Below are 13,218 nucleotides of genomic sequence, written 5' to 3' on the forward strand. Positions count from 1 at the left end.
GTGCCACAAACCACAATTTTCAATACATCTATTGAAACAGGGCGACTACCTGAGGTGCGGAAGACAGCAAATGTAGTCCCAGTTTTTAAGAAAGGAGACAGACACATAACATTAAATTACAGAGAAGATTATTGGGAGAAGTGATGGAGCACCTAGAGAGGAATGAGTTTATCTGCGACAACCGGCACGGTTTCAGGGAAGGGAAATCCTGTCACAAACCTACTGGATTTTTACGACAAGGTGAGGGAAGATGAGAGTGAGGGGTGGGTAGATTTCATTTTTTTGGACCGCAAGAAGGCTTTCGACATAGTTCCACACAAAGATTAGTGCAAAAGCTAGAGGATCAGGCAGGTATAACAGGATAGGTACTGCAATGGATCAGAAAATACCTGACAGAAAGGCAACTACGAGTCATGGTACGTGACGAGGCGTCAGAGTGGGTGCCTGTGACGAGTGGGATTCCACAGGGGTCAGTCTTAGGGTCGGTGCTGTTTCTGGTATATGCAAATGACATCATGGAATCGATAGATTGAGAAGTGTCCCTGTTTGCAGACGATGTGAAACTAATGAGAATTCAATCGGACGATTATCAGGAAGGGCTACAAAGGGATCTGGACAGGCTGCAAGCCTGGTCCACCAGCTGGCTCCTGGAGTTTAACCCCACCAAGTGCAAAGCCACGAAGATTGGGGAAGGACAAATAAGACCGTAGACAGAGCACAGGCTAGGGGGCCAAAGACTGCAAACTTCACTCAATGAAAAAGATCTTGGGGTGAGTATAATGCCAAGCATATCTCCTGAGGCACACAACCAAACAACTGCTGCAGCATATGGGCGCCTGGCAAACCTACGTCAGGCCCATAATGGAGTATGCAGCACCAGTTTGGAACCCATACCTGGACAAACACATCAAAAAATTGGAGAAAGTGCACAGGCTTGCAACAAGATTAGTCCCGGAGCTAAGGGGCATGTCGTACGAGGAGAGGTTAAGGGAAATCGACCTGACAACCTTGGATGGCAGGAGGGATAGAGGGGCCCTGATAACGACATATAAAATACTGAGAGGAATTGACAATGGGACACTGCAACATGGGAGCACAATTGGAAGTTGAAGACTTAGATGAGTCACAGGGATGTTAGGAAGTATTTCTTCAGTCACAGAATTGTCAGGAAGTGCAACAATCTGGAGAGTGATGTAGCTGAGGCAGGATCCATACATAGCTTCAAGAAGAGGTATGATAAAGCTCATGAAGCAAGGAGTGGACCTAGTAGCGACCAGTGATGAGGAGGGGCCAGGAACTATGAATCGACCCCTGCAACCACAATTAGGTAAGTACATTTTACTTTAATTCCTATTTTAGGAATTAAAGTGTTCTATACCGGCGGTGAACAGGTTACATAGTTTGCCCTCGTGTAGTCCAGAGACTTTAAACTTAATTAAACAATCAACTAAAGGCATCTCGCTGTCATATTCAGTCACACAGGACAGGTGTCAAACATCGGGGAACTGTTTTACTTAGTATGTAGAGCGAAGCTGCAATGGGGTCATAATTATCTGGGTTATCAAAGTATAATTAGATGAAAACCCCAGGTACTTCAGAAACACTTTACAGGTTATCATTGGTCTCATCAGTGTAACTGCACTAGAGGGAAACACCCAGTGAGCCACATACGTAACCTGACACACTGTACGTGCCCTGAAATCCCTTAGCCGGGAAATGAAACAAATTAGCTGACCTGGCTCCAAGCGTTTTTAATCGGAGTCAATTAATGGCGTATGAGTAGGCTGCGGTCATGGTATTATGAGATCACCAACACTGAATCCCCACTCCCACACATTCCCTTTTCCCATCCCCATCCACCAACCCACCCCAGCAGTCACTAAAATAACCCCATCAAGGTATTATGCAGAGCTAAAACAGCTCTGTGGATTTGTGGCTGCTGCCTCATTTCCATTACAATATTACGAGGCGAAAACAAATGTTGACTGTAATATTGAACTCCATGCTTGAGAGAGAGAGAGAGAGAGAGAGTACTTGCTCTGTAAACCTGATAAAATGGTGTTGATCTGATATAATGAGAGCTTATGTACAACGTAAGTACCTAATTTATGTAGTTTTCACAATGTCATTTTTCAGATCATTTCTGACTCAAATCAGGATACACACACGTTCAACTTCGGTATATCTTCTGCTAGCTAGTGTGTGTGTGTGTGTGTGTGTGTGTGTGTGTGTGTGTGTGTGTGTGTGTGTGTGTGTGTGTGTGTGTGTGTGTGTGTGTGTGTGTGTGTGTCTCAAAGCCGCGTCCCTAGAGAACTGGCACTGGTAATACCGCTAGTCAACACACTACATCACTGCGGTCTGCTGTCTGGTATACCCTTTCTTACAAGTTACTGCGAATAAACTCACACACGAAAGTTTACTGTTTACTTCTCACTGCCAGGAAAGTTTCCGCTATCATTCAAAAAAATACTAAACATTTCTTTGTACCATTAACTAGAAGAATGAAAAAACAAAAATGCAAACTAAGTAAAAGAACACAACTGAAATAATATTATGAAGATTTTCTTTCACAAAGAAAGTGGCAGAATACTGGATCTTGAGTCAGGAGGATACGAGTGTTGAAATCCAGGAAACTTAAAAGATATTACAAGGTTAATAGTAAAAATGGGAAATATGAGCATAGCTCTGCTCTTGTATCTACAAGTAGGCCATTATAGATAGAAAATCACATGCAAGTTGTCAGTAAACTGAGACGAGCAGGACTCGATTCCCTTTGATATACATCAGAACATATATCCCTCTGATATACATAAGAACAAGTAAGGAGTCGGGGTGCCAGAGTATACTACGTTAATTAACTCCCACTATTTCTGATAAACGTAAGACCAGTAGGATTGCATACAGTGTGTGTCTGTTTGCTGAGACTAGCGACTAGTCATTGTAGCCTAAGCAGACTTCATTCACAGATTTCACGTTGTTACGAGAGTCCAAACGTTGTTATGACATAGTCCAGCAGGCCAGAATCCAGGAAATATTGACAAAAAATGAACTTAAATAAGGAGGGGATAGAAACTGTGATTCGACTCCCGAAAACACAACATGGTGAGTACACATACACGCATGAACGCACATGCAAGCGTGCGTGCATTAATAAAAATCCAATAACGCTGGATTACCCTTGGCATACTTAAACCCTCGTCCAGGACTCACATGACTAATTTTTGGTTAATGAGAGCCTTCAAAGTCAGTCTATAATTCCCGGCTCGTTCATTACTCTTGCTGTTCTCTCCGAGAGTAAAGATAACTTGTTATTTGTCTTAGTAGAAATAATATGACAGTAAAGATAACAAGAAATTGTTTAATTGCTTGAGTAGCGATAAAGCAGCATATAAATTGTTACAGGAGAAACAAGGTAACAAATGCACAGTTTGACAAATACACGAGATAAAGGGAAGAAATACATACGGAAATTGTAAAATTTACTACGTGCTTTGGCCTTGAAGGTCAATCATCGGTTTTAATAATAAAAAAATTTAAATAGCGTACAATCATACGCACTAATAAAATTAAAAACCATTCAAACCAATAAGAACAAAACAAAAAATCTATAACGAATACAAGAGACGAGGTAATATATAAACGACATGGCACATACACCATAAAGACAATTACGAGGGAGGCCCAGGAGCTGTAGGTTGATCTGCACAGAGCCAGCTACGAGCACACACACACACACAGCATGTGCGTGATGCTGATTAGTACGAAAGAAAATATAAATTATGCTGTCACTAAGACAGCTCCACAAGATATATATACCAACAAGACTGTAGGTAGGTATAAGGTTTGTCAGGAAACAAGACAAGTGTTTCCTGACAAGGGTCTTAGTCATATGATGATCCACAGCTGGAGCTTCTGGTCATCTGACCGAGACCTTCCACTGGCTTACCGGTCCACCTCTTTAAAAATCAAGAAGTTGGAGGAACGTTGCACACCCGTGCTGCTGTGGACTTCCTAAAATACGTCATCTCAGGCATCCCAGCCTCATTCTACGCCGTTGTTTTGACGCATTCACCCAGCGTCAATTTCTGAGCGTTGCCGGCTCAGAAATTTTAAGATAGTTTTAAGTAGACTAATGTAACTTAACCTATGAAAAATACATTTAACTACAAATAAGCAAATTAAAAACCTGAGGTGATACGTCTGGCAGCGAGTGAAAAGGGAAAATTTCGGCTAACATACGCAACGTTAAAATCAGCACGCATGTAATGCGTGGGGTGAGAATGAATTGTTGCAGGAAGAACGTTCATCATGTGAGTGATTGTAGCTACAGTGTACTGGAAGAGAAAAAGATTCCGCCTGAAAATCTTAAACTCACTGAGTCAACAATACCAGGGTTGACTTCCCAGGATAAGGAATCTTCAAAGTAGGCACCAAGAGTCTTCCTAAGAACATGACAGTGATACGAGAAAAAGTACTTTCCCCTCAAGGATAAAGCTCTCCATGAGCGAAATGTTGTTATAATAAAGCTTACACTGTTTCATGCGTCTCTGTGATTCAATCTGAAGAGTACAATCAGGATTACTCTTAACAAGAAAGATTTTCCAATAGAATAGTCTGGCAACTTGACTGCTGAGAAGTTCACGACGGGTGGACGGCCGCCTTGACGCGGAAGGAAGCCATTGGATCAATACTCTTAATATAGAAAGGATTGTTCTTTCTTATGAGGAATTATAAAAGAATAATCAGACACAGACTCAATAGTCCAAAACGATCATCACCCGAAAAGCGTGCCGTCGCAAGCTTCTCTCTCCTATGTGCGGGTTATTTGTGTCTTGTTCCAGGCACGGTATTATGCCTTTTTCTTGTTTTTGCTACATAATTTCCATAATTGCTTTCAGTAGAATTTGAGTCTTTTAGGCGTCTAGGGTGATAATCCAGTGGGTGCCACTCATAAATAGGTGCAACTCACTTAACCTTAAGGAATTAAGAATCTAAGACTGCTGCATATTCATCAAGACATATCAGCAATAATGTTGAGTATTTTAATTAAAAGTAACTTTCACAGTTTATTTTTCAGGTCAAAGAAACCATTCTTTATGCCATGACTGGATGATTCAACATATGAGAATGCAAAATGGCTACCGGTTTAATTCCAGTCATTGTCAGAGACACGGGATATGTTTTCCTTCAAATCTGGGTACTTTTTTTTTTAAATGAAGGTATTAACGTTCATCTATTTTTACTTCTTCCAAAAATGAAGCAGACGAAGATATTAAAGTGATTTACGTTACTCATTTTTAAAGACAGTAATATTAAATTTTCTTGCTTCTCGAAAGAAGTGAATGATAGCTTTAAGAATACCTCAAGTGAAATAATCCATCAGGACGTGCGAGTACAGCTGCAGCACCTACCTACTGTAAATAACATTACTGTTGTCAGGCAACACTCAACATTCTCGACCAGCTACAAAAAAGTTCGGATGAAAATGAAACTATTACCGTTAAATGTCACAAAATGAAACCATGACCATCAATTAAATACCACAAAACGAAACCATTACCATCAATCAAGTATCACAAAATGAAACCATTATCATCAATTAAATACCACAAAATGAAACCATTATCATCAATTAAATACCACAAAATGAAACCATGACCATCAATTAAATACCACAAAATGAAACTATTATCATCAATTAAATACCACAAAATGAAACCATTACCAACAATCAAATACCACAAATGTATGCCCAGCTGGTTTCATGTTGCCTGCCATGCTGATGCTGACACCTTAGTGGCATAGGCTTACCAATCTCAGCCAGCACCACGCTTACCCGGCCTCATTCAGGCAGCCGAGTTCACTAAGTCAACAAGGTCTACTCCGTCACTCTCTCCTGGGTATGGCCCCTCCGGGCCTGGGCACTAAACATACTGCCTGTGTACCATGAACCCAAATAAAAGTAAGAAGCCTCCGAAGCCTTATCACTGAACCCCGCTACCAAACACACACTTAATCATTCCATGATACAAAATAAAACCATTACCCTCAATCAAATACTACAAAATTAAACCATTACCCTCAATCAAATACCGCAAAATTAAACCATTACCATCAGATGCCACAAAAGTATTTATGCGTTTACATCAAAAGCACACACACTAGACAACGCTAGAGTAGCCTAATTTATAAATCTAAAGACGCGTTTTACACTGCATCAAGTTTTTAAAACTAGCCTTTGGAATAACTGGTTTACTACAAATAGTTAATGGAGTTACCATCCATTGATATCACAGATTTATCAAAGGGTCAACACCCTTAGGGTCATGGAGTCCAATACTAATTGGACACTTGTATTAGCCTGTACAATTGACGTGCGAAAATAAATTGATACCCAGAAGATCATTATATCAACAATCGTAAGTTCATAATAACGGTACTAAAGAATTTACAGCACAGCAGCAACACCTCGCTGGCCTAGCAGGAACACCGAGCACTCTAACAGCAACACCCGGCACCATAGCTGAAACACCCATAGGTTATAGCAGCAGCATCTAGCAGTCCCAGCAGCAACACCCAGTGGTCCTAGCAGCAGCAACACCCAGTGGTCCTAGCAGCAGCAACACCCAGTGGTCCTAGCAGCAGCAACACCCAGTGGTCCTAGCAGCAGCAACACCCAGTGGTCCTAGCAGCAGCAACACCCACTAGTCCCTGCAGCAACAACCAGCAGTCCCTGCAGCAACACCCAGGAGTCCTTGCAGCAACACCCAGGAGTCCTTGCAGCAATAGCCAGCAGTCCCTGCAGCAACACCCAGCAGTCCTTGCAGCAACACCCAGCAGTCCTTGCAGCAACACCCAGCAGTCCTTGCAGCAACACCCAGAATATATATATATATATATATATATATATATATATATATATATATATATATATATATATATATATATACGTGTGTATATATATACATGCTATAATTAGGTACTACCTCTAAAACTTTACTGGGGACCCTCATCCTCATAGAAGACAATAAACGTACCTCAGGGAAAACTCAAGGTTCTCCCCGGAGCTATTTGAATATTTTCTTCTCCTACCACCCCCTATATTTTATATTACATGTGAACTTTATTAATAGACAGAATACATTGACAGGAAACACAAACATGAATACACTGGTACAATATATAAAAAATTATGAATCTCCTCCAGCTCCTCCGAAGCCGGACGCGAGCCCAGTATGCAGCATGCATTTCCCCTCTGGATGGACACGCTGAGGCGCTGGAACATGAAAGTGGCTGCTCTTGGGTCCCTAGTGGTGTCGATGAGTCTGGAACCCAGTTCTTTAAGGAAACGTGTGGCATTTTTTCCCCATAATCCCAAGGTCTCTGATCCCACTGGGACAAAGGAACGGAATCCAAAATATTGTATAATAATTTTTTATATGACGCTGAGGACTGAAACACATATAATATTGAAAAAAATATCCTGTTATTTTGAGAGTTAATTTAAAAAGTATTTCCTTTTGCAAAGCCTGATGCTTTCCCTGAAAAGACTTGAATGAAAACCATATTCTGGCTCACTGTGACATCACTTCACATACTCTGTTTTAGTTACCAGCTGTCAAAGGCATTTCTCGATGGACGCTTGGTTTGTGTTAGTGTGTGAGTGCTAAGTTGTTTTTGCGTGTGCACACAGAGGAACAGCGCATGTACATGTGGAACTGTAGGTGATCCCCTCTACATGTGCCAGCTTCACCAGCCTCAAAAACTGAGGAAGCGAACTTAATCAATATATTGGATGTGTTCAAAGAGCAGCGAGTTGCAGCCAAAGGTTAAGGCGGTGCGTACACATTTGAAGGTGCTTGTCTCGACTCGTACTCCAGCGTTGAAAATTTGAAGCTGATCAAATAAGTCTTTCGCAAAATATTCCCCAAATAGAAATGCCTATATCCCCGTTAAATTTAAGAAAGCCTTAAACCCGCGAATTTTGTTACACCACTCAAGGTTTTTAGAAGTTACCAGTCATTCCAGGATGCTGGAATTGGGATTTGAAGCCAGTCGGAAGAAGCATTCACGAGTTATCACATAGAAACTAATATCCGAACTGCAATAAAAAAATGGTAAATTGGAGCCTACGCTTCTGAAAACAAATTTGAACGTTCCACTTCACAAGTTAGATACATAAGTTCCGAAAGCATGAAGCCAGTCATAAGAGACCAATTTTTTTTTGTCGCATGGAGACCAACACCCAACAATACACTCTACGTCTAAATTTATAAGGTGTTATCCTATCCAAAATATGCCTCGAGCATTAAAAATAAAAATTCAAAAGAAGCATTTTCAAGTTATTTCACGGAATAATAAAATATTTTTAAATAAAATTAATATTAACAATCCCAACCTTCTACGTAGGATCCACCAGTACTGAATATTTGAAGCCGATAACAAGAGGTTCTCCCTTTAACACGGAAACTAAAATGGCAGTGGTATAATAATAATTCAAAGTAGCAGTGATGCAAGGAGGGGAGAGTATATGGAGGAAAAAAAGAGAGGTTAAGAGAGTGGTGAAGCAATGTAAAACGAGAGCAAATGAGAGAGTGGGTGAGATGTTATCAACAAATTTTGTTGAAAATAAGTGAAAGTTTTGGAGTGAGATTAATAAGATGAGAAAGCCTAGGAAACGAATAAATTTGATAGTTAAAAATAGGAGAGGAGATTTATTAAATGGAGAGTTAGAGGTATCGGGAAGATGGAGGGAATATTTTGAGGAATTGTTAAATATTGATGAAGATAGGGAAGCTGTGATTTCGTGTATAGGGCAAAGAGGAATAACATCTTGTAGGAGTGAGGAAGAGCCAGTTGTGAGTGCGGGGGAATTTTGTGAGGCAGTAGGTAAAATGAAAGGGTGGTAAAGCAGTTGGGATTGATGGGATAAAGACAGAAATGTTAAAAGCAGGAGGGGATATAGTTTTGGAGTAGTTAGTGTTTTTTATTTAATAGATGTATGGAAGAGGGTAAGGTACCTAGGGATTGGTAGAGCATGCATAGTTCCTTTGTATAAAGGAAAAGGGGACAAAAGAGAGTGTAAAAATTATAGGGGAATAAGTCTGTTGAGTATACCTGGTAAAGTGTATGGTAGAGTTATTATTGAAAGAATTAAGAGTAAGACGGAGAGCAAGATAGAAGATAAATAAAGAGGGCTTTAGGAAGGGTACGGAGTATGCAGACCAAGTGTTTACAGTGAAACATATAGGTGAACAGTATTTAGATAAGGGTAAAGAGGTTTTGGTGGCATTCATTGATTTGATGATAGGGTGGATAGGGAGCAACGTGGCAAATGTTGTCAATGTATGAAATAGGAGGTAGGTTCCTGAAAGCAGTGAAGAGTTTTTACGAGGATGTGAGGCTCAGGTTAGAGTATGTAAGAAAGAGCGAGATTATTTCCCAGTAAAAGTAGGCCTTAGACAGGGATGTAAAATGTCACCGTGGTTGTTCAATATATTTATAGATGGAGTTGTAAGAAAAGTGAATGCTCGGGTGCTGGCAAGAGGTGTTAAAAGATAAAAGAATCTAACACAAAGTGGGAGTTGTCACAGTTGCTTTTTGCTGATGACAGTGATTTTGGGAGATTCTGAAGAGAAGTTGCAGATGTTGGTGGATGAGTTTGGTAGGGTATGTAAAAGAAGGAAATTAAAAGTGAATACAGGAAAGAGTAAGGTGATGAAGATAACAAAAAAAAATAGGTAACGAAATGTTCTGCTCTAGATTCTCCAGTACAATTGCCCGGCTCGGGCTTTTCCAAGAGGTGGCCCGGCCTTGGCTCCCTGTCGTGGGAGTGTCTCAGACCAATGTCTGCCATGGGAGGAGGTACAAGTACCTCCTCATCTTCTGGGACTAGCTGTCCCCAGGCCTAGCCCCATTTCCCGCCCCCACGGGGCTAGGAGGGTGTGGCAGCTGCATAGCACACGATGTCAGGAGGTGCAAAGGCAGCTTAATGCCCAGCTTTGGGCATTAAGCCCGAGCATGACAGTGATGGAGTGAATGATGATGAAAGTTTTTCTTTTTCGGGCCACCCTGCCTTGGTGGGAAACGGCCGATGTGTTAATAAATAATATAATAATTCTAGAATATTGTCAATGATGGTTGTTCCTGAGCATTTTCAATTTTCAGGGAGAAAATTCGCTGTTGTGTGTGTATGCCAGCTGCTTGGTCAACGTTTTTTCTTGTAAAATGGAAAAAAAAATCTAGATATAATTTGTAATCTGTAGAACAGACTAATGACTGTTTGCTTCTACTGTATAAATATAGTAACGTACGAATGAAGATTGTATCTCATGGGAGGTAGTTAATGATTTAGAGAATTAACAGATAAGGGAGGCCATCAAAGCATGAGTAGCAGCCAACAAACATCCTTGGAACAACATGAACTGGCGAGAAAAATCCCTAACCGGGGCTAGCAGAGTTATTAATATTAAAGAAATCATGAACAGGCGGAAGAGACCATTACTAACACTAAACCAGTTTTACTTCTTCTAACGTCTAATGTAAATATGCAGTCTGATGAAGAATGGAAATTTACTCTGACTGTAATCACCATATAAGTGGAACTTGAGCACTTGCTGGCGGAGACCCTGGGAATGCTGGTTCATCTCTACAACCATGGGCAACGAGAACCTCCTTGGGTTGCCAACCCCAATTTCTTGAAGGTGAGTATAACATTTTCGTAAGACTTTTTTACTACCTTAAAATTTCCGAGGCGTTTCATGACTGACTGTTTGAAAAAAGCCACGAAAATCTTTGGGGAAAGAACTTGGTGGTCGACGTATGAGCCACTGGCCTCAAGACATTAAAGATTTATCACTAAATCCCCTTGTGATTTAATTCAGTTATAGCTTTAATGTCGGGGTTAGCAAGATTCCTTATTAAAATTGCAATTCATTTTACATGTTGAGATTTCTGGAGATATACTCACTTGAATTAACAACACAGATATGCTTGGAGAACCAACACCAAGAATAATTTACAGTTAATCCAAAATATGAAGACGAAACATTAGTTAACGTTTCGATCCGTTGCATATAGTCCATGACTGATCAAACTATCACTAAATATTTCATTGCTAAATTGTTCCGGTCTCGGTAATGTTGCTTTTATTTTTTCAATAATAACCATTCTTACGTAATACAATGGGTTTACATTATCATGCAGTAAGGTGGATCAAAGCAGCAATAATTATTATATAAACAGATAAAGCAAGACATGGGTACCCAGAAGCAACCTCAGAGGTTTAAAGCCAACTGACACAGGAAAAAATTATTACAGGAAGCCACCAGTCAACTATCTGGTTTCAACTATTTGATGGGAGTCAAGATGAACAGGAGCACAGGAGAGGAAAACGATAAACGAAGACGATAAGAAAAGAGACTACACAAGGATGAAAATGCTCCTAAGTGTAGTATTACTGGAAGGGAAATTTGAAAAAAAGCCAAGAAATGAGATGGACTGCCTAGCCAAGACGCCTTTCTCTGTATTGGACTGATGAAGCTACTGGCTGGCGAAACGTTTCCATAGTAAAGATACCCAATTGTTGCATGTTTGTCTCATTTATCAACTTGTCGGTTTTCTAAACCATTTATATAATAATACTTAAAGGAGAAGGTGACAGGGAAAAACAGAGATAACCTATGGAAAGATAAACTAAATCATAGAAAACTACATAACAAAACAGGAATGTGAGCAGCAGATATGAACACTAATAAGGTTGTGTGAGAAGTCGAGCGACAATTCGAGAATGAAATAGCAATGAAAACTGTATCAGTTGCACAAGTATTAGAATGTTAATACCAATACTTGCGCATATGTGTTATTCCCTGTTTAATACCTGCTCCATAAAATTATTTTCACTTATTTTACAAACACACAGTACCGCACAAGAGACTGGTACAAAAGCTAGAGGAGCAGGCAAGAATAACAGGAAGAGCAGTATACTGGATCAGGGAATACCTGACAGGAAGAAAACAACGAACGATGGTCCTTGACGAAGTGTCAGAATGGGTGCATGTGACGAGCGGGGTTACACAAGGACCAATCCTAGGGCCGGTGCTGTTTCTTGTATAAGTGAAGGACATGACAGAAGGGAAAGAGTCAAATGTATCCCTATTCGCAGATAACGTGAAACTAATGAGAAAAAATACAAGCGGATGGGGACCAGGAAGTGATACATAGGGATCTGGACAGGCTACAAGCCTGGTCTGACATCCTGGAGCTTAACTCCACCAAGTGTAAAGTTATGAAGCTTATGGAAGAAGAAGAACACCGCAGACGGAGTACAGGCTCGATGGGGAAAGGGGAGCAAAGGCTGCAAACCTTACTCAAGGAGAAAGACCTCGGGGTTAGTATTGTAACGAGAATATCACTGGAGGCGCAAATCAACCAAATATCTGCTGCAGCAAATGTGCTTCTGGCAAATCTAAGAATACCGTACACGTCAGACCCATACTGGAGTACGCAGCACCACTGCGGAATCCACACTTGGTCAAGCACATTAAGAAAATGGAGAAAGTGCAGAAGGTTTCAACAAGACTCGTCCCGGAACTACGGGGCATATCCTATGAAGAGAGATTAAGAGAACTCAACCTGATGACACTGGAGGACTAGGGGATCATGATAACGACGTACAAAATACTAAGAGGAACTGACAAGATAAATAGGGACATAATGTTTCAGAGATGGGAAATAGGAACAAGAGGCACAACTGGAAGTTTAAAACTCAGATGAGTGAGATGTTAGGAAGTAATTCTTCAACCACAGAGTTGTCAAGAAGTGGAACAATCTGGAGAATGAAGTCGTAGAGGTGAGAGCCATACATAACTTAAGAAGAGATACGACAAGGTTCTTGAAGCCAGGAGTGAAAATAGACGGGGTCAGGAGCTGTGAATCGACTCCTGCAACCAAATTTAGTTGAGTACGTACACACACACACACACACACACACACACACACACACACACACACACACACACACACAAACACACACACACACACACACACACACACACACACACACACACACACACACACACACACACACACACACACACACACACACACACACACACACACACACAAACACACACGTACCTCACAGCGGTGAGTCGAGTCCCCCAACACACCTTGGAAGCGCATCCTGTTTAAGGTGTGGATGTTTGCTTTTAACCCTCA

Source organism: Cherax quadricarinatus, chromosome 18, assembly GCF_038502225.1.
Source record: "Cherax quadricarinatus isolate ZL_2023a chromosome 18, ASM3850222v1, whole genome shotgun sequence".
Classification (NCBI taxonomy): domain Eukaryota; kingdom Metazoa; phylum Arthropoda; class Malacostraca; order Decapoda; family Parastacidae; genus Cherax; species Cherax quadricarinatus.